The 26,992-nt window shown below is 42.9% G+C and overlaps 1 long non-coding RNA gene and 1 other non-coding gene across 2 annotated transcripts in view; both read right to left on the bottom strand.

Annotated features, from left to right (window-relative positions):
- LOC140723567 (uncharacterized) overlaps positions 1 to 26,992 on the bottom strand; it is a 159,223-nt gene that overhangs the window by 51,734 nt on the left and 80,497 nt on the right. The window lies entirely within an intron of this gene.
- LOC140725826 (U1 spliceosomal RNA) lies at positions 25,729 to 25,892 on the bottom strand. Its single transcript, XR_012098477.1, has one exon. It is a non-coding gene; the product is annotated as a U1 spliceosomal RNA (small nuclear RNA).

Genomic DNA, 26,992 nt, shown 5'->3' with positions numbered 1-26,992 from the left:
ACATATTATCTTCTGTCTACCGTTTGCACTTCTGTAAGAACATGATTACTGAAACATTTAAATGACGGGTTTATTGTGTGGTCCCGTCTGGATGCATTGGTTCATTTTGTGCTGGGAGTCTCTGTGTGTCAGGCTGGGCTGCCAACTAGAGTGGATAAGTTCTCTCATGGGCATCCAACATCCCAGCAAAAATACTGGGTCTCAGTTCCACATGTGCAATGATCTGTCATATCTCCAAGTTAGCCACAAATTAATTTCTTCACTCATCGATCTTCCACCCCATGATATACCAACCTCTGCTCATATTTATTCATATCCCAGTCAAATAATGAAGGAAGAAGTTCTCTTTGAGAAGTGGGGTTGGATGTAATTGTGCTGGTGTCTGGCATCGACACACTAAAGGCGACACTGTTAGCTGCTACTTTAATTCTCCTTCCTATTCCCACTCTGGCCTGACTGGGTGCTCTATAAAGAGGCTTAATTATAAAATGAGGATAGTGCTGCACCTTCATTTTCAGGCTTAATCTTCAATTCCTCGTCAGCTTGTTAACAGACTCTGTCTGGCCCTTTTGGTTGTAAGTCACCCACCTGTAATAGTTCTCATTTCACTCTCTTCATTAGCACTGTCTGACCTTCTAGGCAGTGTTATGTTTTGTCACTTCAAAACATTAAACTAAATCAAAGGAAGACATAGGATTCCGAAATGTGAGTCCAACTTTGTGTGTTCTTTAAGTACACATGTATGATGTGGTAGCGTGATGGCGTGTGCCCCATACGAAGTCAAGCTGGCTCTCTATAATTAGGCCATAGTTCTCCAAATGCTCATCAATCCTATCCCTAGGAATTATCTCCCATAACTTCCCTGCCACTGACATGAGACTCACCAACCAAACAACATTGCTACTTGCCAGTCCTCTGGGACCTCAACTATGGCTAGAGAGGACACAAAGATATCGGTCAAGGCAGCAGCATTCTTTTCAGTTGCCTCTCTCAATAACCTGGGGTATATCCTGTCAAGCCCTGTGGACCTATTCACCTTAATGTTCTTTAAGCTTCTTTTACTTCCAAATGCCCATGCATAGTAGTACTCCTGGCACTGCTCTCCCCATCCTCCATGTCCTTCGCCATTGTAAATACTGATATGAAGTACTCATTGAGTTCCTCACTCACATCAGCAGCATCTAAGCAAATGTTTCCCCCTTTATTCTTGAATGGTCTCATCCCGTCCCAAGTTATCTATTTTTTTGTGCCTGATGTATGTATGGAATGCCTTGGGATTCTCTTTAATCCCACTTGCCGAGGGCTTTTCAAGGCCCCTCCTGGCTTTCCTAATTCCTTTCTTCAGTTATTTTCTGGTTTCTTTATAATCCTGTTAAGCCTTTAATCCTTTATAACCTGTTACATTTCATTATCTGTATTCTTGCTCTTAGCTTTTGTTCACTTTTTTCTCTCTAACTCCCCCATTAACCCACTGACCAGACAACCTGCACAACTTATTCCTATGGAAACCCTGACTTCATCCTCGCTCAGATATTTTCTTTGTCCTCCCATCTCCCCTGCAAATTGGTTCCTTTCCAGTTCTGATGAAGTGTTAGCACTGTTTCACTTTCAGAGTTGCTGCCTAAGCTGCTGACCATTTCCAGCATTTTTTGTTTATATTTCCTGTTTCTAGCATCAGCAGTTTATTGACTTCCTATTCCAGAGATATGACCAACCCTCCAAATTCAACAGCAGGATAAGCAGGAAACTCCAGTTTCCTCTCCATGGGCAATATCACCTACAATAAGATTATGCCAATCACATCTGAAACCACCCCCCCCCCCCAAACACACTCTTCTGAACTCTGTCAGGGCATAAGATAATAAGGTGTATGGATGAAAAGCTTCAAGGATGTTTGCAAAACCTTCTTGAAAAAATGTGACATCCCTTCCCACTCTTGAGTCTGCAACCATTCAAAATGGAAATAGACAGTTTAAAACAGGGATCAAGAAACTACAGTCCATTCATAAGGGGTACATATAATATCTGCAGAGAAAGTCCATTCATAAGGGGTACATATAATATCTGCAGAGAAAGTCCATTCATAAGGAGTACATATAATATCTGCAGAGAAAGCAGAAGCAGTACATAATCTCCCTGTCTACTCACACACCCAGTCTACCTCCACCATGTTGGGCTCATGTTGCGGACAGTGGTTCAATTCCCACTGCTGCCTGTAAGGAGTTTGTACATTCTCCTGGTGACTGTGTGGGTTTTCTCCAGGTGCTCTCACTTCCTCCCACAGTCCAAAGATGTATGGTTAGTGTCGGTGAGTTGTGAGGTACTGGCCATGTCGCGATACCTGCGGAGCTGCCCAGAACAATCCTCCCTGATTTGAATTGCTGCAAATGATGCATCTTTTACTTTATCTAACCTTTATCATTAGTCATCTCAAACCCTACAGAACAGGAGTGGAAGCATCAACCTTGATCATGAGAGATGACAAAGAAGAGAAGAGGTTTGAACTATGAACTCATCGTCCAGATTCCATGTATGAAATAAGGTAGAAGGGTTAGTTATTGGGTTCAGTTGAGGAGTTACAACATTCTAGTAACTCCTAGATATGACTTGCACACACAAGTTGGTGTTTTTTTTCCATTTTTACAACTGAACAGGACACAATAAAAACATAATATTTACACAGAGACTAGCATGACTTCAGGAAATCCCAAGGTGCTCTTCAACCAGTAGAATATGTTTGAAGGTAAAATGCAGGAAGTAGGGCAAAAAATGCATTTAGCAAAGCTCCACAAACAGAAATTGGATAATGACCAAAATATAATTTGAGTTTTGGTTGAAATACCATATTCTTTTCCGACTAAATCCTCAGGATCTTTCACAACCACTTGAGGATATAAACAGGGCATTACATTAGTGTCTCATCTGGAAAACAATGCTTCAATTCCCCAGTACAGCACTAGAACATCAGGTTAGAATTATATCTATGAACATCTGGAGTGGGATTTGAACACACAATACCTTCAGCTTCAGAGATCATTTTGCAACGGTAAGCCCGAGGCCGTACGGACAGCATCAGGATGTCAGCTTATCAGTTGGATCAACATTAACATCAACACTGGCTCTCAACTCAGCAGTGACCCAGTGCTCAAATAGTCCTTTTCCAAATATGGCCACCTCCATCAGACACCAAGTCCACACATCATTGTCCCCACTTCTGACAATTTAACCATCCCAAATTCCCTCATCTCACCACTGACAGCCTTGCCTCATGCTACTAGTTTCCTCCTTAAATAACTCCTTAAGATTTTCTTTAAAAAATACTGAATAAGCTTTGTGCGACCTATTCAAAAAGAAAAATCCAGTATTGCCATGATTAAAAGCAACAGAGAAACTGCTGGAGGAATTCAGTGGGTCAGGAGGAATTGGGCATCAGGAAAGAAGGTCATAATTAAACTCAACTGGGGCCTGTTAAAAGCATAAAATAAATGCATGTTGTTTTACAATCAACCAACCTTTTTGGATCCAGATCTTACTGGTGCAGTTAATAAGGACATCATTAGCATCTAACTGGGAATAACTTCCATATTTCTATTACCCTGTTGGAGAGATGTTACCTTTGATTTGAATCCTCAGCAGAGCCTTGTTCATTTTCTGCCTGCCTGCTTCTGTTCTCTCTCACTGTTCAGTAACCTGCTTACATCTACATTATCAGCATTTTGAAAGAACTATAGGTTGAATTTTTACAAGAGCATTCCTGATACTTGGCTGCAACTTCAACAGAAGGTGGCATCCTTGGAGAAAAGTTGTGAGCACCCCGTCTGTACTCCCTCTGTGCCAGAATCTGTGTTCAGCTAAGTGATGGATGTGGATCGAGGACTCCCACAGAAATTCAATATGTTGATTTATTTTTGAGCCATCAGAGAGATCTGATTATTCCTGCGGATTGAATAAATAGAAATAATAGCTGTGGGAGGAAACCAGAGCACTGGGAAAACCCGTATATTTCATGGGGAGGATGTACAGAGACTCCTTACAGAACGGCACTGGTATTGAACTTTGAACTCCAGAACCACTATGTTACCATGGCACCACAGACTATTCTCACAGATATTTGTTACACAGTGTATTGATGCTATGCAATGTAAAATGATAATGCAGAATAAAGTGTAACAGCTACAGGGAATGTGCAGTGCAGGTAAGCAATAAGCTATAAGATCATAACAGCCTTCACTCAAAGGCACAACTTTATTAGGCACACCCCTCCACCAGCTTGCTGATGCAAATATCTAATCAACCAATCATGTGGCAGCAGCTCAATGTATGAAAGCATGCAGATATGGTCGTTGTTCAGACAAAATATTAGAATGGAGAAGAAGTGTGATCTAAGTGACTTTGACTGTGGTTTGAGTATCTCAGAAAATGCTGAGCTCCTGGACAGCTGTCTCTAGAGCTTACAGAGAATGGTGTGGGAAGCTTTCAGTGAGCGGCAGCTCTGTGGTGAAAGCACCTTGTTCATGAGAGAGGTCAGAGGAGAGTGGCCAGACTGGCTCAAGCTGACAGGAAGGTGACGGCTACTCAAATAATCGTGTTACAATAGTGATGTAGAGAGGAGCATCTCTGAATACACAACATGTTGAAACTTGAAGTGGATGGACTACAGCAGCAGAAGATCATGAACAGGAGCTAGCTAATAAAATGGAAACTGAGTGTAGATTGTAGGGTTAAGAGACCTTTTTTTATACTAGGGAGGTATTCAATAATCTTATAACAACAGGGTAGAAGCTGTCCTTGAGCCTGGTGCTATGCAATTTCAGGCTTTCATATCTTGTGCCCAATAGAAAAGGGAACAAAAGAGAATGTTGGGGAAGGGTGGTGTCTTTGATTATGCTGTCTGCATTACTCAGGCAGTAAGAAGTATAGGCAGAATCCATAAAGAGGAGGCTGCTTTCTCTGATGTGTTGAGCTGTATCTACAACTCTGCAGTTCCTTGAGGTCACATGCGGAACTGTTGGCTTAGCAAGCTGTCGTGCAATCAGATTGGATGCTTCCAATGATGCATTAATCAAAATTGGTAACGGCTTATGGGGGCATTACAAATTTCTTTATCCTCCTGAAGAAGTAAAGGCACTGATGAACTTTCTTGCTGTGGTGTCAAAGTGGTTGGACCAGGACTTGAAGCTCTCAACCCCTCTTGATCTCAACACTATTGATGTGGACAGGAACATGTACACTGCAACCCCTCACCCACAGACCCACCCCTGTCTTCCTGAAATCAAAAAGCATCTCTTTTACTTGTCCTGACATTGAGGGAAAGGATATTGTCATGTCACCACATTACTAATCACTCTATCTCCTTCCACACTCCAACACACCAATATGTGGCATTTGGCCCACTCTAGTGGTATCATCTGCAAAAGTGTAGATGGAGTTGGAGCAGAATCTGGCCATGCAGTCATGAGTGACATGGAGTAGAGTAGGGAGGATGGAGGCTGAGGAGACAACCATCTTAAGCACCAATGATCCGACCAATGATGGCGAAGGTGTGGCTGATCGCAATCTGTCTGTCAGGAAGTTGAGAATCCATTGTAGAGAGAAGTTTTGACACCCAAGTCTTGAAGTTTAGAGATGAAATTGATTGGAAATATAGCATTGAAGATGCATCTGTAATCAAGGAATGATAGTCTAATTTGGTGTCTTTATTGGCTGAATGCTCTAGAGATGAGTGTAGGGCCAGGAAAATGGCACCCACCGTAGACCTGTTTCAATAGTAGGTTAATAGCAATGGGTTAAGATTGTCTGGGAGGCTGGAGTTAATACATGCCATAACCAGCCTCTCAAAATACTTCATGGGAAAAGATAGGTAACAGAGCCACTCTATCTAGTGGCCTAGCTATCAAGACCACTTTTAGTTGGCTTCTTAAAGCAGTTTGAATCGGAATTGTCCATTTCTGATACAAAGCAGCCCAGTTGATAAACACCCCATCCACAACCATTCCACCACCATCACACAACAGCAGCAGTTTGTACCATCAACAGAACACACTGCAGCTACTTAGCAAGACTCGTTATGCTCCGCCTTCCAAATCCACCAGTCTTACCGGCTAGGGCAGCAAACGCATGGGAATATCACCACTAGAAAGCTTCCCTCCAACCCTCACACCATCCTGACTTGGAAATATATCCTTCACAATCACTGGGTCAGAATCCCCCCTTACAGCACTGTGGGCTTACCACACCTCAAGGACTGCAGCACTTATAGAAGAGAGCTCATCACCGCCTTCAAACTCAACAAGAGTTGAGCAATTAAACATCAGCTTAGCCTGTGAAATCAACATCCTCTGCACTATTTGTCTATATATTTGTTTGTGTATTTCTTATTGTAACATATAGATTTTTAATGCATTACACTGTACTGCTGCCACAAACAACAAATAGTCAGTGATAATAAACCTGATTCTGAATTTCCAACCAGGTACTCTGTTTGCCTGCAAAAAAATTGCAGCACATGCGGGCTACAAGGGATGACCATAAAAAGGTCAAAATTCAAAAGGGCTCCCTCATTACTCCCTGTTCTGAGGCCATTCCTGGAGCTAAAAATTCTCCTTTCTGTTAAGCAATCCAATTATTTGCCCGCCTCCATGCCATTTGAATGAGCTTATAATTCATTGCACAGTTTCAAAGGATGCTGCTGAGTTTTCAAGTTATTCCACTGAACCTCTGCAGCTTTCTGCAGTTATAATCAATGCTGGTCAAAGACCCAAGGAATATCTCTGATTTGGAAACAAAATAAAATAATAATGCTGCCTTTCAGTCTTGTAAAGAAAATTAAACTTTTACTGAGTAGACCTCAGGAGCTATCCAAGTCACTGACAGATCGGTTGTTGTAGGTACTGCGTCCTGTTCTAGATTTTGAGCTTGTCATTCAGAGGAACTTTTGCATTCTGCCTGCTCATTCTCTTGAAATATGTTTGCTACATCACACTCCTCTAGGGGGTAAGATAAGGCACAGGTCAGACTTCCACATCCCGTGGATGTAATCTTGATACCTTTCAAAATACCTGGGTGTCTGTTGTAAAAACTGTCTTTTCAGAATTGAAAGGTGTTTTGACAGTAGAGGCTAAGAATGTAAACTTAGTTAATTGAACACTTACATTTTAGGTTGTGTTGTTACTTATATCGTGGGAATGGCTGTGCTGAGAGAGAACCACACTGTGGTTAAGGTGTTGATGAGGGAGCACCTCATTATGGAAGTACCACTGTTGAGGGAGCTCTGTACAGTAAAAATAGAATGCAGACCGGGTTAATACTAATGCATTGACCTGAGTTAAAAAGCTGATGTGACCAGCAGGAGAATTTCGGACCAGCAACACACTGTACATTGGTTGCAGTTCTAACCTCATGGGTCACAACAGTGAGACATTACCTGTTCTGCACATTCCGGATTTCTTTTTAGGACTCTTGACATTTTGATAAGGAGAATAGGCAGGCTGCATTTTACTTGAAAGTAAGGTTCCAGAGAAGCATAATAATCTGGGAGTACAAATGTACAAAACTTACACCAACTACAAAGGGATCCAACCACTAAGCACATCTTTCCCTCTGCCATACTCACTGCTTTCCATAGGGATCTCTCTCTATGTCACTCCCTTGTCCACTGCTCTCCCTCCTGGCATATATCCCTGTAAGCATGACATTTATTATAGCTACCTTTACACCTGTAGATTGGGGGATTGCTTCATCGAGCACTTTGACAACTTGTGAGGGTAGGGGTAAGAAAACAGAAGAAGTGATGGGGTGATAGGGTACAGGTAAAAACAAAGGAGGATGATGGAGGGGTGTGGTTATCAAAAGTTAAATAAATAAATAATGGAGATTTCCAAGAGTATACCGATGCCAATCTCCCATCAGTTCACTCAGTCTCCAAGCCTCATCCACATACTAACCCCATTTCAACCTCGCATCAGTTGCCCCAGACTCCAACCCTCATCCACATATTCTGGGCAATTTGCAACAACATAAATGGTTTACAACTTTTGGATGAAGAAGGAAACCAGATGATGACAGAGGAAATGCACCCCGAGAGAAGATGGACACCCCACACTAACAATGCATTGAACCCCTAGTCACAGGAGCTGTGAGGCAGTCCAACAGTCACAGAGTCAGAGTCCTAGCAAAGTATTGCACAGAAACAGGGGCCCTTCAGCCCATCTAGACTGTGCTGAACTACTGAAACTGCCTACACCCATCGACCTGCACTGGGACCATAACCCTACGTACCCCTACTATCCAATGCCTATCTAAACTTCTCTTCAACATGGAGACTGAGCTTGCATACACTACCTGTACTGGCAGCTCGTTCCATTCTCTCACCACTCTCTGAGTGGTTTCCCTTCAAGTTCCTATTAAAATTTTCACCTTTTACCCTTAACCCATGACCACTAACCTCAGTGGAAAAAGACTGCGTGCATTTACTCTATCTCTGTCCTTCATAATTTTGTATACTTCTGTCAAATCTCTCCTCAGTTTTCTACATTCCAAGGAATAAAATCCTAACCTATTCAATCTTTCTTTATAGCTCAGGTCCTCCAGTTGGCAACATTCTTATAAACTTTCGTTGCACTTTTTCTACTTTATTTATGTAACCCTTGGGGCTATCGGCTTGTGTTTGTCTAGGGGAAAATCCGTCCACCCGCCAAACCGTGTCTCCCGTTTGCATAGATGCTGTGTAATGCACACTGGTACAAACCCACACATACAATATCAGACAGAACACAATGTACATTTTACAGATTACACTTTATAAATCTTACTGGAACTAGGTAATTAATAGCGATACAATATAAAAAGAAAGAAAAGGACGCCAAAACTTATCAGAGTTCAATCAGTTTGTGCACAACCATTGGAGTTCAATTATCGAAACCTTCGGTCCGCTGTTCGATCTTTTCCAACCTCCTCGACCCACTGCCTGGGACCAACCTCAGTGGTCGACCAAAGCACATCCAGCACGTCCTTCCTCTCCGGTTCCCCTCCCGAAAATCCGGCCACTCACTCCAGGTTCCCACACAGACAGATAGAACAACATTGCTTCTATTGGTTAGTTCCATTATAACCCAAACATTTCAACTAAACAGAGCATTACCTCATCAGTTACCTACAAAGAAGCCATTTCATTATAAAGCTACAGAGAAGCCATTTTATATAAGCAGTTAACAGTTAACATTACAGTTAATAATCTGAGAACCCTGCATTCTCTCCACCGAATTAAGTCATACCCTCATGACGTTCAGATAATTCACCAACCCCTCCTGCAGAACACAGCTCAATCCAATTGCAGAAAGCAGTGGCATAGCTCCCCATCACAGTAGCTCCCTCACACCCAGTTCCCCAGGTGCCACATAGGCCAACCTATCTGGGGGATGCCTACTTCTCTGAGACCTGCGCACTCCCTCTTCTAACTCCTCCACCTCAGACGATACAGGAGACTCATCGGAACTACGAAGCGATCCCTCCCATGAGCAGTCACCCAAACCCCTCTGCACCTCGGAACCCTCACTCTTTTGCTTGGGCCCCACATCCTCCTCCCCAATGCCCTGTGGTACCCCAGACTGCCCACCACTAGCCCCCCCTTAACCCATCTAACCCAGTGGGGGAGGGTCCAGGAGCCTACCCCTCCATCACAGGAGCATCAGCGAACGGCAGCATGTACCAGTCGTCCCGAGTCATCACCCTCCAAGTCAGTATCCTTCACAGTGGCTGGGCCCGGGCCCGCCTCTCCCGGGGTGGGCTCTTCCTCCACCCTACGCGGATGCAAAGTCCTGGTACGAGGTGCAGCTGGCATCTTGGTCTCCCGCTCTACCTGTACATCTCGCCCCAGGTGCAGCAATTGATTCCGATGGAGAATCTTGATGGGCCCCCTCCCATCTTCAGGTCTCACCCGGAAAACCGGTAGATTTGGCATCTGACTCTTGGAGTGCTTGAGCATACCTGGTGTAGTGGCCTGCGATGACTAAATCATTCACCGTATTACTGGCATCGGGTTCTATGGCCAAGAAATCCAAACACACCAGGACCGATGACCCCTCACTTTGCAAATGTGACAACGGAGCAGCCTGCACAGGTAGCGTCTTCCAGCATATGCAGCAAATGCACGAATTTGCAATACTTTTCCACCTCTGCCTTCATTCGGGGCCAGTAAAACCTGTCTCCGAGTAATCCATAGGTCTTCTCCACCCCCAACTGTCCAGAATCATCGTGCAGGGACTTCAACACAGTCTTCCGATACTTCTCAGGCAGGACCAGCTGCCAACGCCGAGGTCGATCCGGGGGTGACGTTACCCGATATAAAACTTGTTCTCACACAAACCAGGGCAAGACATCCTAACCTCACAGGTTTGGCGGGACCAAAGTCATATACACCCTTGACGTACGAAGCCTGCGAAAGGTGGGTTTCTCGCCGTGGAAGTCCAGTGACTGTTAGCGAGTGGCTAATGAGCCACGTTTCCAAAGATGCCCAGTAAAAAGGGGTTTCATGACTTTTTTAGTTGCCTTCTGCTGGTTTTTAAAAGCTTCCCAATCCTCTAACTTCCCACTAATTTTGGCTCTATTATATGCCCTCTCTTTAGCTTTTATGTTGGCTTCAACTTCTCTTGTTAGCCTCGGTTGTGTCATCTTTCCTTTAGAATACTTTTTCCTCTTTGGGATGTATATATCCTGTGCCTCCTGATTTGCTTCCATAAATTCCAGACATTGCTGCTCCCCTTCCAGTTCAGGTGCAAACTGTCCCTTCTGTACAGGTCTCATCTTCCCTGGGAGTCCAATGATCCAAAAATCTTATGCCTTCCCTCCCACACTAACTCCTTAGCCACCTGTTAAACCATATTATCTTCCTATTTCTTGCCCGATTAGCACGTGGCATAGGTAGCAATCCTGAGATCACAATGTTGGAGGTCCTGCTCTTTAGCTTAGCACCTAATTTCCCAAACTGCCTCTGCAGCATCTCATCACTCGTCCTACCATGTCATTGATACCTACATGGACCACGACTTCTGGCTGTTCAACCTCCGCTTAAGAACACTGAGGACTTGATCCGAGATATCCTGGACCCTGGCTCCCAGGAGGCAACATATCATTCAGGAATCTCATTCTCGCCCATAGAACCTCCTGTCCATTCCCCTAACTAGCGACTCCCCTATCACCACAGCGTACCTCTTCTTCCCCATTCATTCTGAGTCATAGAGGCAGACTCAGTTCTAGATACTGACCACTGTGACAGTATCCAAAGTGATATACCTGTTGTTGAGGGGGGATGGCCACAGGGGTACTCTACACTGGCTCCTTAACCTCTTTCCCCTTCCTGACTGTCACCCAGTTTCCTGTCTCCTACACCTTGGGTGTAATTACCTCTCCATATGTCCTATCTATCACTTCCTTGGCCTCCTGAATGATCTGGAATTTGTCCAGTTCCAGCTCCAACTCCTTATCACGAGTGTTAGAAGCTGCAGCTGGATGCACTTCTCACAGTTGTAGTGGTCAGGGACACTGGAGATCTCCCTGTCCTCCCACATCCTGCAAGAGGAGCATTTCACTACCCTGCCTGACATCTCTACTGTCTTAGCTGAACAGATATATAGAACAGAAGGAAAAAACACTTGATCTTTTCTTTCCTTTGCTGTCTCTTAGTGAAGCCTCGAAGAGCTAAAGCCTTAAGATCACCGCTCTATGTCGACTCAGATGATGGCTGTTGTGCATGCTGCTGCCTTAGTTTAATTTGTTCTTATTAATCAATTCCAAACACCGATTGGCTGCTGGTCATAGTTCTATGATGCTGCTGCGACCTATCCGTGCCTCAGGCAGTGGATCTAATTGAAGTCCCCTCCTCTCCGGACTCTGATGTCCAGATTGGCCTGTGGTCAAAGCTCTATGTGCTGATTTGTCAGCACCTTTAATTCGGCCAACAGTGGTATCAGCAAACTTGAATATGGTATTGGAGCTGTGCTTAGCCTCGCAGTCATTAGTATAAAGTGAGTAGAGCAGGGTGCTAAGCACACAGCCTTGTGGTGCACCAGTGCTGATGGAGACCGTGGAGGAGATATTGCCAATCTGAAAAGACTGGGTTCTGCAAGTGAGGAAATCGAGGATCCAGTTGCACAAGGAGGTATTGAGGCCTAGGTCTCGGAGCTTATTGATTAGTTTTGAAACAATGTTAGTATTGAACGTCGGGTTGTATTCAATGAAGAGCATTCTGATATATGCACCTTCACTGTCCAGATGTTCTCACAAAAACTCTGATAAGTCACACATCTGTTGATGCAGGAATTCATTATTTGATATTTAATAAATTGTTGAGAGGTTGGCTCCCCTTACAATGTACTAATACTCAAGAAGAGATGAGTTATCAAAGCAAGAACTGTCGACTATGAGAGAGCTCAGTGACGGGCCTCCCTTTTTCAAATGATTTTCCTAACCTTCTGTTTACTTTTGATTTAAAATATTTAACTTGTCCTGATTCTTCAAATTGCTGCTTCTCCTTTCCATTTTGGGGGGATTATTGTTAGGTTGCAGTTAGTCCCCTGGATGGTGGTAGAAAGTTAGCATGACAAGTAACTACAGTGCTTGTCTCAGCATATAGCAGACTTCCAAGCCTGCCCACTTCAGCACAGAATTACCAGGAACACCAAAGGCTGAATATAAATCCCTTCTCAGCTCCATGTTCCAGCCCCTGATATCCCACTGAGTACACACTATAGGAATCCTTAGCAGGCAGTGATCAAAATATGGCAGAATTCACTCAGCCATTTGAAAGGAAAGGTAAAATCAGATGTATCCATACAACAGTGAAGTAAAGAAAACTACAGAGGCATGAGAGGGGAGATGGCCAAAATTGATTTGAAGTGGACACTAGCAGGGTTGATGGTAGACAGACAGACAGACGTACTTTATTGATCCCGAGGGAAATTGGGTTTCGTTACAGTTGCACCAACCAAGAATAGTGTAGAGATATAACAATATAAAACCATAAATAATTCAATAATAATAAGAATAAGAAGAAGTAAATTATGACAAGTGGAAATAAGTCCAGGACCAGCTTATTGGCTCGGGGTGTCTAACCCTCCAAGGGAGGAGAACAGCAATGGCTGGAGTTTCTGGGAAAAATTTGGAAGGTGCAAGATAGATATATCTCCAAGATGAAGAAGTATTCTGAAGGGAGGATAAAGCAACATGGGTGATGAGGGGAAGTCAAAGATAACATAAAAGCAAAAATGAGAGATTATAATATAACAAAAATTGGTGAGAAGTTAGAAGATTGGGAAACTTCTAAAAACCAACAGAAGGCAACTAAAAACACCAAAAGGAGGGTAAAGATGAAATATGAAAGTATGCCAACCAATAATATAAAAGAGAATACCAAAAGATTTTTCCAAATATATGAAGAGTGAAAGAGAGGTGATAGAGGATTTTGGAGTACATTGCCACAAATGACTGGAGAGCAAGTCATTGGCTACATCTGAAGTAGAATCTGATAGGCTTTTGATTAGCAAGGACATCAAAGGTTCTGGGGAGAAGGCAGAAGAATGGGATTGAGAGGGATAATATATCAGCCATAACTGAATGGTAGAACAGATTCAATATGCTGAATGGCCTAATTCTGCTCCTTGTCTTGTGTTTTTATATTCTTATATATACATATACATACATCAGTAGTTGAACATTTCGGAGACAGTGGCCACAACTCCCTGACCTTTACTATCACCTTGGACAGCAATAGGAGCAGGCGGTATGGGGAAGTATTTAATTTGGGGAGTGCTCATTATGATGCCATTAGGCAGGACCCTAGCAGCATAAAATCAGAACAAATGTTGTCAGGAAATGTTTAGAGAGCGCTTGCCTGGGTTTCTGGACAGGGTTGTCCCATTGTGGCAGGGAAAGGTTGGTAGGGTGAAGGAACCATATTGAAAGCTGAAAAGGAGTAGGTATTCAATAAGAAGAAGGAAACTTCCTTAAAGTTTAGGAAGCAAAAATTAAGCAGAGCTCTGGAGAGCGATAATGTAGCTGGGAATGATCTTAAGAAGGGCAAGAATGTTCTTCTAGCAGGGCAAGAAGAGGGCATGAGAAGGTCTTAGTGAATAAGATTAAGGAAAACCCAAGCATTTCTGAAGAATAGGAGGATGACTAGATTCTTGGTGGGTTAGAAGAGGAAACACATGCCTGGAGTCAGAGGAGGGAAATCGTTGCTTCAAACTTCACCAGTGAGAGGGACATTGATGAATGTGAGGTCATCAAATAATTAGCTAATGTGCTGGAATATGCCAAGGTTACAAAAGAGGATGTGCTAGAACTTTTGAAAAGCATTAAGATAGATAAATCCCCAAGGCCAGATGGGATATACCTCAGGTTACTACAGGAATCAAGTGAATCAATTCCTGAAGATCTCTGTGTCCTCACTGCCCACAGGAGTAGGAGTAGGGCTACAAGATTGGAGTTTGGCAAACATTATTCATTCATTCAAGAAAGATAGAGAAAACTTTGCAAATTATAGACCAATGAGTCTTATGTCAGTAGTGGGAAAACTGATTGAGGTTTTCAAAAAAGTGACATAAATGGATGAAGATAAAGAAGTGGATGTGGTGTGTATGGATATTAGTAAAATGTTTGATAAGGTTTTTCATGGTACTGTCATTCAGAAAGTCAGAAGGCATGGGATCCAAGGAAACTTGGCTGCATGGATTCAGAATTGGTTTGTCCATGGAAAGCAATGGATGGTAGTAGATGGAGTGTATTCTGCCTGGAGGTTAGTGACTAGTGTTACTCTATTCTGAAGCCTGTGCTCCCTGTCATTTTTATAAATGACTTTGATGAGGAAGTGAAAGTGTGTTGTGGATAGTGTGGAAAGTTGTCATAGGTTAGAAATAGATGTTGATAGGATGAAGAGCTGGTTTGAGAAGTGGCAGATGGAGCTCAATCTGGAGCAGTGTGAACTGATTCACTTTGGAAGGCAGAATACAATTATTAACTGGATTCTTAGCAATGTGGTGGAACAAAGGGATCTTGGGGTCTGTGTCCATAGATCCCTCAGTGTTACTGTGTAAGTTGGTAAGATGACTTGTTAGGGTTAATGTTAGGGTTAATTTGAGACTGCCATTACAGGTCAGGAGTGGCTCACGTAATGCGAGGGAGGGGGGAAGCGAAACTGGGGACTCCGCTACACCGAAACTACTAGTGTCACGCGATTCAGTAAACAAAAGAAACAGGTAACTCGTGCGTGTATGGCATCGGGCCAATAAGATGGACACAAGTGCCCGATGTTACCTAATATGTAGCGGGGGATTGTGCTGGGGGGAAAAAGGGATATAAATAAGAGCAGATTGTAAGGGGAAGTTGGAACGCGCCTTCTCCAGCGACTCCGTCGATTCGCTGTGCCAGTTACGAATTCTGCAATAAACCCAAGTTTTGTAATATTCCGGTGTTGGTTGTCTCTCTTCCTAAACAAACACAGGGCTCTTAGCAATGTGGTGGAACAAAGGGATCTTGGGGTCTGTGTCCATAGATCCCTCAGTGTTACTGTGTAAGTTGGTAAGATGACTCTTGTAATATTGTGTTCTGCTCTGGTTGCCTCATCATAGGAAGAATGAGGAAGCTTTAGAGAGGGTGTGGAGGAGATCACCAGAATGTTGCCGGGATTAGAGAGCATGTGTTAAGAGGAAAGATTTAGCAAAGTGGGGCTCTTCTTTTTGAAGTGAAGAAGCACAAGAGGTGACTTTATAGAGATGTATAAGATGGTAAAAGGCATATATTGAGTGGACAGCCTACACCTATTTCTCATATTTGCAATGGAAGCAATTATAGGGGATATGTCAGAGAGTGGTAAGTGCTTGGAACATCCTACCAGAGTGGTGGTTGAAGCAGATACATTACAGACATTTAAGAGACTCTTAGATGAGTACATAAATGGAAGAGAAATGGAGGACTATGTGGAAGGGAAGGATTAGATTGACCTTGAAATAGGTTAAAGTGTCAGCACAATACTGAGGGCTGAAGGGTCTGTACTTCACTGTACTGTTCTTGTTCTATTTTCATATCCAGTTTTTCTGGAGGGTTTACTGCATTTCAATGTGGTAGTGATTGTTGTGTATTTAATATTTCAGTAATATTTGAATAACTTTGTATCTACAGTATATAGCATTCTTGATTAAGCATTCTTGTTCATTTAAATAATTCATTGTGGGTTACATGTGTAAGTACATGTGATACATGAACTCCTCTCTTAATGTAAAGAATAAAGTTAGACTCACATTTTGGATTCCTGTATCTTCCTTTGAATTAGCTTAATGTTTTGAAGTTACAAAACATAAAAGTGGTGACAGGGTACTTTTAAAATGAATTTGAGATAGCTAGTAACCCATTGAAGTGCAACGAGATGTTTGAACTAAAAATAAATGCAGCCCAGCATGTGCAGAGACTGATGAGTTCAAAAAGGCAGCACAGAAGGGAAGATATAGAGTTTTTAAAAAGTCAGAAAATGGAAGAATTCACAGGTTCATAAAAAGCGAGTAACAGGTGATAATAATGATTAAAAAAAAGAGCAGAAATGTCTGGCTACATTGGAAAGATTGGCATGTTTGATTCCACAGGAGATAACTGGCTCATGTATACTGAGCTAATTGAATAGTACTTTGAAGCAAATGAAATAGTCAATGAGAAATGAGTACCAATTTTGCTTGGTGCATCGGGTTTAAAGGCATACAGTTTGCTTCAAAGTTTAACTGCTCCAACCAAACCATCCAAAAGAAGCTTTGCTGATATACTGAAAGTGATGCAGGAACATTCAGAACTGAAACTATTGTTGATTGCAGAATGCTTTAGGCATCATAAGTGGAACAAAAAAAGGACAGAATGGGGCGGAGCTTAGGATGATGGCATCTAATGGCAACTCCTTTGCTTGCATCTTTGGAAACAACTTTATTTCTATCTTTGATATCTCTTTTTTCCTTTCCAGGGTTCCTTTGAAGACCCTGACCTATAGTTGCACGTTGACTTCGGTTCTTTGCGGATATGGGACCTGCTCTCAGGGCAGCTATCTCCCCCGTTTCACAGTGAGAGGGGAGGCATAATAAAACAACTCACCAATTTATGGTGTTAAAAGTCTGCTGCGTTGCTTTTTCCGAGCTCTGTGCCCAAAGATCTCAAGTCTCTGGGCACACAGCCAACAGCCAGCTTGCTGCTTTTGTTCTTCCATTTACTCCCACAACCCACCAGTTTTCTGCAGCGGCACCAACCTCGAATCGCTCACCTCCAGAGCCACGAAAATCCGACACCCTGAATGTGCACTAGTCTTCCAGGCCTCATCCTTGGCATGTCGAAAAGTGGCCGGTTGTGAGGCCCTGAGAGCAGGTCCCATTTCCGCAAAGAACCGAAGTCAACGTGCAACTCCAGGTCAGGGTCTTCAAAGGAACCCTGGAAAGGAAAAAAGAGATATCAAAGATAGAAATAAAGTTGTTTCCGAAGATGCAAGCAAAGGAGTTGCCATTAGATGCCATCATCCTAAGCTCCGCCCCATTCTGTCTTTTTTCCTTATTAGAGAGAGCCTGTGGTGTGTTGAATTACTGGATGATTGAGTAGTATTTGGGAGTCAGCAAGTCTGTGTCTTTATTGATGCTTGACTGCTTGAGGGTGCCGATACTTTTTTGCTGGTGGAGGGGGATCATCGCTTTGCTGCTGTTTATGCGTGGGAGGGGGATCTGGGGGACTTTGGGGTTCAACATTTAACTGTAATTCATTCTTTGGGGCACTCCTCTGTTTGAGAAGCAAAAGAATTTCAGGATGTATATTGTATACATTTCTCTGACATTAAATGTACCTATTGAGTCTATTTCAGTGTACGTGGCTGAACTGGAGATTGTCTTTGCATTGTCAGTTTTGTAACAGGCTTTATAATGCATTGAGAAATCAATTAGTTTGTGGAAGTTTAAAAGAAAACATTCAAAAATGGCTGTTGACAGAAGCACAACTCACTTTCAAAGGAGTAGTTGAAATTGCTGTATCGATAAAAACAGACAGAGACAAAATTGATTTGCAGTCAGGAACGAAAGGTAGCATGAATGAAATTGCAACGTTCAAACAGAAACCTGTGTTGCCAAAAAAAAAGAGTTACCATTATGGCAGGGCTCATATAAAGAACAAAGAACGATACAGCACAGTACAGGCCATTCGGCCCACAATGTTGTGCCGACCCTTAAACCCTGCCTCCCATATAACCCCCCACCTTAAATTCCTCCATATACCTGTCTAGTAGTCTCTTAAATTTCACTAGTGTATCTGCCTCCATCACTGCCTCAGGCAGTGCATTCCACGCACTAACTACTCTCTGAGTGAAAAAACCTTCCTCTAATATCCCCCTTGAACTTCCCTCCCCTTACCTTAAAGCCATGTCCTCTTGTACTGAGCAGTGGTGCCCTGGGGAAGAGGCACTGGCTGTCCACTCTATCTATTCCTCTTACTATCTTGTATACCTCTATCATGTCTCCTCTCATCCTTCTTCTCTCCAGAGAGTAAAGCCCTAGCTCCCTTAATCTCTGATCATAATCCATACTCTCTAAACCAAGCAGCATCCTGGTAAATCTCCTCTGTACCTTTTCCAATGCTTCCACATCCTTCCTATAGTGAGGCGACCAGAACTGGACACAGTACTCCAAAGTGTGGCCTAACTAGAGTTTTATAGAGCTGCATCATTAACTCACAACTCTTAAACTCTATCCCTCGACTTATGAAAGCTAACACTCCATAAGCTTTCTTAACTACCCTATCTACATGTGAGGCAACTTTCAGGGATCTGTGGACATGTACCCACAGATCCCTCTGTTCCTCCACACTCCCAAGTATCCTGCCATTTACTTTGTACTCTGCCTTGGAGTTTGTCCTTCAAAAGTGTACCACCTCATACTTCTCCGCGTTGAATTCCATCTGCCACTTCTCAGCCCACTTCTGCATCCCATCAATGTCTCTAAGCAATCTTTGACAATCCTCAACACCATCCACAACACCACCACCTCCACATCCAGGTCATTAATAAAAATCACAAAAAGTAGAATTCCCAGAACCGATCCTTGTGGGACACCACTCCAATCTGAATGTACTCCCTCCACCATGACCCTCTGCTTTCTGCAGGCAAGCCAATTCTGAATCCACCTGGCCAAACTTCCCTGGATCCCATGCCTTCTGACTTTCTGAATAAGCCTACCATGTGGTACCTTGTCAAATGCCTTACTAAAATCCATGTAGATCACATCCACTGCACTACCCTCATCTATATGCCTGGTCACCTCCTCAAAGAACTCTATCAGGCTTGTTAGACACGATCTGCCCTTCACAAAGCCATGCTGACTGTCCCTCATCAGACCATGATTCTCTAAATGCCCATAGATCCTACCTCTAAGAATCTTTTCCAACAGCTTTCCCACCAAAGATGTAAGGCTCACTGGTCTATAATTACCTGGACTATCCCTACTACCTTTTTTGAACAAGGGGACAACATTTGTCTCCCTCCAATCCTCCAGTACCATTCCTGTGGACAACGAGGACATAGAGATCCTAGCCAGAGGCTCAGCAATCTCTTCCCTCACCTCGTGGAGCAGCCTGGGGAATATTCTGTCAGGCCCCGGGGACTTATCCGTCCTAATGTATTTTAACAACTCCAACACCTCTTCTCCCTTAGCATCAACATGCTCCAGAACATCAACCTCACTCATACTGTCCTCACCGTCATCAAGTTCCCTCACATTGGTGAATACTGAAGAGAAGTATTCATTGAGGACCTCGCTCACTTCCACAGCCTCCAGTCACATCTTCCCACTTTTATCTCTAATCAGTCCTACCTTCACTCCTGTCAACCTTTTGTTCTTTACATAATTGAAGTATGCCTTGGGGTTTTCCTTTACCCTACTCGCCAAGGCCTTGTCATGCCCCCTTCTTGCTCTCCTCAGCCCCTTCTTAAGCTCCTTTCTTGCTACCCTATGTTCCTCAGTAGACTCATCTGATCCTTGCTTCCTAAACCTCATGTATGCTGCCTTCTTCCATCTGACTAGATTTTCCACCTCGCTTGTCACCCATGGTTCCTTCACCCTACCGTTGTTTATCTTCCTCACCGGGACAAATTTATCCCTAGCATCCTGCAAGCGATCCCTAAACATCAACCACATGTCCATAGTACATTTCCCTGCAAAAACATCATGCCAATTCACACCCGCAAGTTCTAGCCTTATAGCCTCATAATTTGCCCTTCCCCAATTAAACATTTTCCTGTCCTCTCTGATTCTATCTTTTTCCATGATAATGCTGAAGGTCAGGGAGCAGTGGTCACTGTCCCCCAGATGCTCACCCACTGACAGATCTGTGACCTGACCCGGTTCGTTACCTAATACTAGATCTAGTATGGCATTCCCCCTAGTCGGCCTGTCAACATACTGTGACAGGAATCCATCCTGGACACACTTAACAAACTCTGCCCCATCTAAACCCTTGGAACTAAACAAGTGCCAATCAATAGTAGGGAAGTTAAAGTCACCCATGATAACAACTCTGTTATTTTTGCACCTTTCCAAAATCTGCCTCCCAATCTGCTTCTTGGTATCTCTGCTGCTACCAGGGGGCCTATAGAATACCCCCAGTAGAGTAACTGCTCCCTTCCTGTTCCTGACTTCTACCCATACTGACTCAAAAGAGGATCCTGCTATATTACCCACCCTTTTTGTAGCTGTAATAGTATCCCTGACGAGCAATGCCACCCCTCCTCCCTTTTGCCCCCTCTCTATCCCTTTTAAAGCACTGAAATACAGGAATATTAAAAATCCATTCCTGCCCTGGTGCCAGCCAAGTCTCTATAATGGCCACGACATCACAATTCCAATTATGTATTCAAGCTCTCAGTTCATCACCTTTGTTCCTGATGCTTCTTGCATTGAAGTACATGCACTTTAGTCCTTCTACCTTACTACCTTTACACCCTTTATTCTGTTTCTCTTTCATCAAAGCCTCTTTATATGCTCGATCTGGCTTTACTCCATGCACTATACTTGCAGCTCTTGCATGACCTTTATCCTCCTCCATCTCACTGTCTGCTCTAACACTCTGGTTCCCCTCCCCCCGCAAATCTAGTTTAAACCCCCCGGAGCAGCACTAGCAAACCTTCCCGCAAGGATGTTAGTCCCCCTCCAGTTCAGTTGCAACCTGTCCCGTCAGAACAGGTCCCACCTTCCCTGAAACAAGGCTCAATTGTCCAGAAATATGAAGCTCTCCCTCCTGCACCAACTCCTTAGCCATGTATTTAGCTGCATTATCTTCCTATTTCTAGCCTCACTAGTACGTGGCACGGGTAGCAATCCTAAGATTGCAAACCTTGGAGGTCCTGTCCTTCAACTTTGCACCTAACTCCCTAAATTCTCTTTACAGTACCTCCTCCTTCTTCCTATCCATGTCATTGGTCCCTACATGGACCCGACATCGGGCTGCTCACCCTCCCTCTTGAGAATACTGAGAACTTGATCCGAGATATCACGGACCCTGGCACCAGGGAGGCAACAGACCATCCGGGATTCTCAATCACTCCCACAGAACTTCTTATCTGTCCCCCTAACTATCGAATCCCCTATCACTACTGCTCTCCTCTTTTCCCTCCTTCCCTTCTGAAGTTAGACTCTCATTTCAGGCTCCCATGTCTTCCTTTGAATTAGTTTTATGCTTTTAAATTACAAAACCTAACTGTAATCATCTCATAAACAATTACTTTGGTATTTTCAATCCATTAACAGAAGTTGAATCTGAATTTAAATCAATGTACTGTATTGTGGTTCTTATTCTTTAATTGTTTTTCACTTATTTAGTTCCTGGGAGAGTCTTTACTTATGGTGTCTTTGTTTGCTGATGGTGGATTTCCCTGCCTCATAAACTAGCCACCACAGCCATCTTGGGAGCTATTGGGAACATTGTCGCAGAGGACCAGCATTCATCATCAGGGATACCCATCATCCAGGATATTCTCTCTTCTTACTGCCTCCATCAAGAAGAAGATACAGGAGCCTTAGGACTCACATCACCAGGTTCAGGAATAGTTACTACCCCTCAATCATCAGGCTCTTAAACCAGAGAGGATAACTTCACTCAATTTCACTTCATCATTGAAATGTTCCCACAACCTATTGACTCACTTTCAAGGACTCTTTACCTCATGTTCTCAATATTTATTGCTTCTTTGTTTATCATTATTATTTATTTATTTTTGTATTTGTACAGTTTGTTGTCTTTTGCGCACCGGTTGAACACCCAAGTTGGTGCAGTCTTTCATTAATTCTATTATGGACTTATTGGGTATTCCCACAAGAAAATGAATCTCAGGATTGTATATGATGACACATATATACTTCGATGATAAATTTACTTTGAGCTATGTGGTCGTAAGTTGATAGTAGGATTACTGGCATCCCATGAAAGGTGAACATGAGGCAGGCAGGTTAGTTCCAGTGCAAACTTGCCTAACATATGCTCCATTCATCTTCAGTACAGATAGATGACAAAAGGAAGGTAAACACATCAACACCACCAGCAGCAAACATCGAGACATATGTTCTTTATGTTGTCCATGGATTCACATGCTTCATTTAAAGCAAAAGTCATGAAGTAGACGGGGTGGATCAATTGCACAGCCAGAGGTCTGGGTTCAACCCTGACTTTGGGTGCTCTTTGTGTAGAATTTGCACATTTGGCTTTGGCTTTCATTCGCATGGTCCAGTTTCCTTGCACATTCCAAGGACATAGAAATAGATAGGTTAATTAGCTGCTGTAGATTGTCCCTAGTATGTAGGTCAGTGATTGAATTTGCAGGAGAGTTGATGGGAGTATTGGAGAACAAAATGTGTGAATACTGTAGGATTACTATAAGGTTCAGTGCAGTCTTGATTAGCTGAAGAGCCTGTTTCTTTGCTGTCTCTGTGCAATATGGAGCAGATCTATGCAATGCAGAAACATGGAGCTTAGACACTCTATGTCCGACGTATACCAAATGATGTGAACTGCGTCTCAAGGCTCAATGACATGCACACTTCACTTTTTCAGTCTTGTAATTGAAACACAATTCTGCTGCTTTGTGCTTGTTTTTCCAATTCAGAACAGAATCAGATTCATTTATTTATTATATGTACATCAAAACATATAGAAAAATACATCATTTGCGTAAACAAACAGCACAACCCAAAGATATGCTGGGGGCAGTCCGCAAGTGCCCCACTCATTCCAGCGCCAACACAGCATGCCCATAGTGTTCAGCAGAACAACACAGGCAACAAACAGAACACAACAAGCAATAAAACGACTGCCAGTCAATTCCCTTTCCTCCTTCGCACACATTCACAGATAGTCCACCAACCCCAGGACAGGCAGTGGATTCGGGGACATAAGCCTTTGACTTCCCAAGTGAACTTCGGACTCAAAAACCCAGGGCTTCAACTTGTGTACTTCCAATAGACCTTTTGGATGTACAACCATTGGTATCAACCCCAGTATTAGCTGATCGCAGGACCCCGGACTCCAGGATTTCAACTCTGGGCCCACCACCTTGCCTATCTATCTCGTGCCCCCTGCTCACATGACTTGTATTTATTGTCATGGGGAATTTCAATAGGCAGTAGATTGGAAATATCAGGTTGGTACTGAATCACAAAAGGGGGAGTTTTGAGAGTGCCTTTGAGATGACTTTTTAGAGCAGCTTGTGTTTGAGCCCACTCAGGGATCAGCTATTCTAGGTTGAATGTTGTGCAATGTTCCAGAATTGATTAGAGAGCTTGAAGTAAAGGAACCCTTAGGGGTGAGTGCTTATAATATGATAGAATTCACCCAGCAATTGAGAAGGAGAAGCTAAAAGTCAGGTGGATCAGTATTACAGTGGAGTAAAGGGAATTACAGAGGCACGAGAGAGGAGCTGGCGAAAATTGATTTGGACAAGAACACTAGCTGGGACAATGGCAGAGCAACAATAGCTGGCATTTCTGAGAGCAATTTGGAATGTGCAGGATATATACATCCCAAAAAAGAGCAAGTATTCTAAAGGCAGGAGGACATAACTGGGGCAAACAGGAGAAATCAAACCAACATAAAAGCCAAAGAGAGGGCATATAATAGAGTGAAAATTAGTGGGAGTTCAAGGATTGGGAAGCTTTTAAAAACCAACAGAAGGTAAATAAGAAAGTCAGAAATAAGGAAAAGATGGAATATGAAGGTAAGCTAGCCTATAATATTAAAGAGGATTCCAAAAGTTTCTTCAGAAATATTAAGTGTAAAAGAGAGGCAAGAGTTGATATGGGACCACTGGAAAATGATGCTGGAGAGGCAATAATGGAGACAAGGAAATGGCAGACAAACTGAGTAAGTATTTTGCATCTCTCTTCACTATGAAAGACACTAGTCCTATGCCTGAAGATCGAGAGTGCCAGGGGGCAGATGTACGTGAAGTTACCATTTCTAGGGCAAAGGTTCTTGGGAAACTGAAAGTTCTAAAGGTAGAAAAGTCACCTGGATCAAATGTGATACACCCCAAGGATCTGAAAGAGATGGCTGAAAAGATCATGGAGGCATTAGAAATGGCGTATGGAATACAGTGTTGGGAAGTATATAGTCATGCACTTTAGTAGAAAAAATAAAAGGGTAAACTATTTTCTAAATGAGAGAATATTCAAAAATCTGAAGTGCAAAGTGACTTAGCAGGATTCCCTGAAGGTTATTGTGCATGTTGAGTTGGTGGTGAGGAAGGCAATTGTGATGTTAGCACTCATTTCAAGAGGACTGAATATAAAAGCGAGGATGAGCAGTTTTAGTCCCCTTATCTAAGAAAGGATGTGCTGAAACTGGAGTGGTTCAAAGGAAGTTCATGAAAATGATTCCAGGATTAAAGTCCTGTCTTATAATAAGCATTTGATGGTCTGGGGCCTGCATTCACTAGAATTCAGAAGAATGAAGCATGACATCATTGAAACTTATCAAATGTTGAAAGGCCTTGATAGAGTTGATGTGGAGATGATTTTTTTTTGTTTGGGGTCTGTCTAAGAATAGAGGACTCAACTTCAGAATTAAGGGGTGTCTTTTTAGAACAGAAATTAAGAGAAATGTTTTAGCCAGTGAGTGGTGAATCTGTGGAATTCTTTGCCACAGGCAGCTGTGGAGGTCAAGTCTTTATGTATGTATTAAGACAGAGGTTGATAGACTCTTCATTGGTCAGGGCATGAAGGGATACGGAAAGAAAGCAGGAGAGGGGCTGAGAGGAAAATAGGATTAGCCATGATGGAGAAGACTCAATGGGCCAAATGGCCTCATTCTGCTCCTATATCTTATTGTCATAATCGTATTTATTATTACTGTTTACTCTGTGAGCTTCATGTGAACAAGAAAGTTTGTTACATCCTGATATTTATGACAATAAACTAATCCAATTTGTTCTGACTGTGGTAAAAATATTGCTGCAATCAGCAAAGTGCACAAGGAAAACAGAAATATTAAATCTGATAACAGTGTGTTACTATGCAGATATAAAAGTAAGGTGATTGTGTTACAACTTATGGAGGAAGATCATCAAACATGCCAGGTAGTACCCAGTGTAATGTGATTTTCCTGCTACAGAATCATCAGGGAATGTGTTGATAATATACCTACTTTCTTCCAAGTAGTTTGGCAAGAAAGAAAACCCTTTTTTTTCAGGGGAGAGTGCGAACGCAGTCCCCCACTACCACAAATTTTGCAGTCGAGTATCCCGCATTTGGGGACATCGCAGGCGTCAGCACACCCGAAGTGCAATGGGATAGCCTCATCCTGGGAGAACCACCTTCATGATCACGGTCTCTCCCCTGCCAGGTAAGTATAGAGCAGCAACCCTTATAAGGGCATCAAACTAGAGACTGGACTCTCTACTAGGTGATTGTCATTCTCGCAGCCAACCTCTCTTCCATGATGCCCAGCTTATTTCTTTTGGGCAGCTCGGTGAACTTCTGGGTGGTCTAAAGTCACAGCTATCTTTCCAAGGAAGAATTTCTACGTTCCCAGGCACTGTTCATGCAGCAGTCTCTCAAACTCTCTTCCTAATTAACTACAATGTATGGCATTCTACACCATGCCTCTAAAGCATACACCTCTTCTGGCATGCAGAGTAATGAGCCCTGCATGGACTGGGACCATCTTAATGAGCACAAACTTAATGAGTCTTCTTTCTAACAATTAGCACAATCTTTTATTCACCCCCCCCCCAAACAAAAATCAAATTCCTGGGCACGATTCACTTGAAAGAGATTCCTTGCTGTTTTCATTAATATGTTCTTTTGGGGTTTTATTGGTTATGGAAGCCAAACTTCATAAGTTGAATCTTTCTTTTCTTTGGACTGCGGGTAGTGGGTGGGGTGGTGTTAATGGGCTGTGTTTCAAAAGAATACTCTCCCACATATTCTGCAAATGAGATGTGCATCATGCTGTTTTGTTCCAGTAATGATCCCTAATTACGTCTGCAAAGCTGGTCGTCTAATCAGATCTAATTAATTCTGTTTAAGTATGTGACAGACTAAGTATAGATTTCACACAGGGGCAGTCAGACATAATACTCTAGCTAGGTTTACCATTTTAACTCTAAACACACCAGCACACAACTGTTGGCCTTTTAAAAAAAATATGGTGAAAAATGTTCCTTAAACCTCACCATCGTTTTCAGGTTAATTGGGTCAGTTCTCCTGAATATCCTTGAGAACTGCTTATGTGTGATTCTTTTACACATTCTCTTTGCATTCAATCACACCCACGCCATTCTCCTGAGTTCCACCAGCAACATCAGTCACACTGTGCAAGAAACTTCATCATTCGGATAGGTAATTTAATTACTTAAGATAACGAATGACAAAAAAATCAGTTCGTCTCTACTCTGCAAATGTTTCTTGCAAGTATTCTCCTCAGCTGGTTTCAATCTTTCGAAGCATTT

This window comes from Hemitrygon akajei, chromosome 3 (genome assembly GCF_048418815.1).
Source record: "Hemitrygon akajei chromosome 3, sHemAka1.3, whole genome shotgun sequence".
NCBI classification, from domain to species: Eukaryota; Metazoa; Chordata; class Chondrichthyes; order Myliobatiformes; family Dasyatidae; genus Hemitrygon; species Hemitrygon akajei.
Note: the sequence above shows the minus strand (reverse complement) of the source record. Positions and strands in the feature narration are given on the sequence as shown.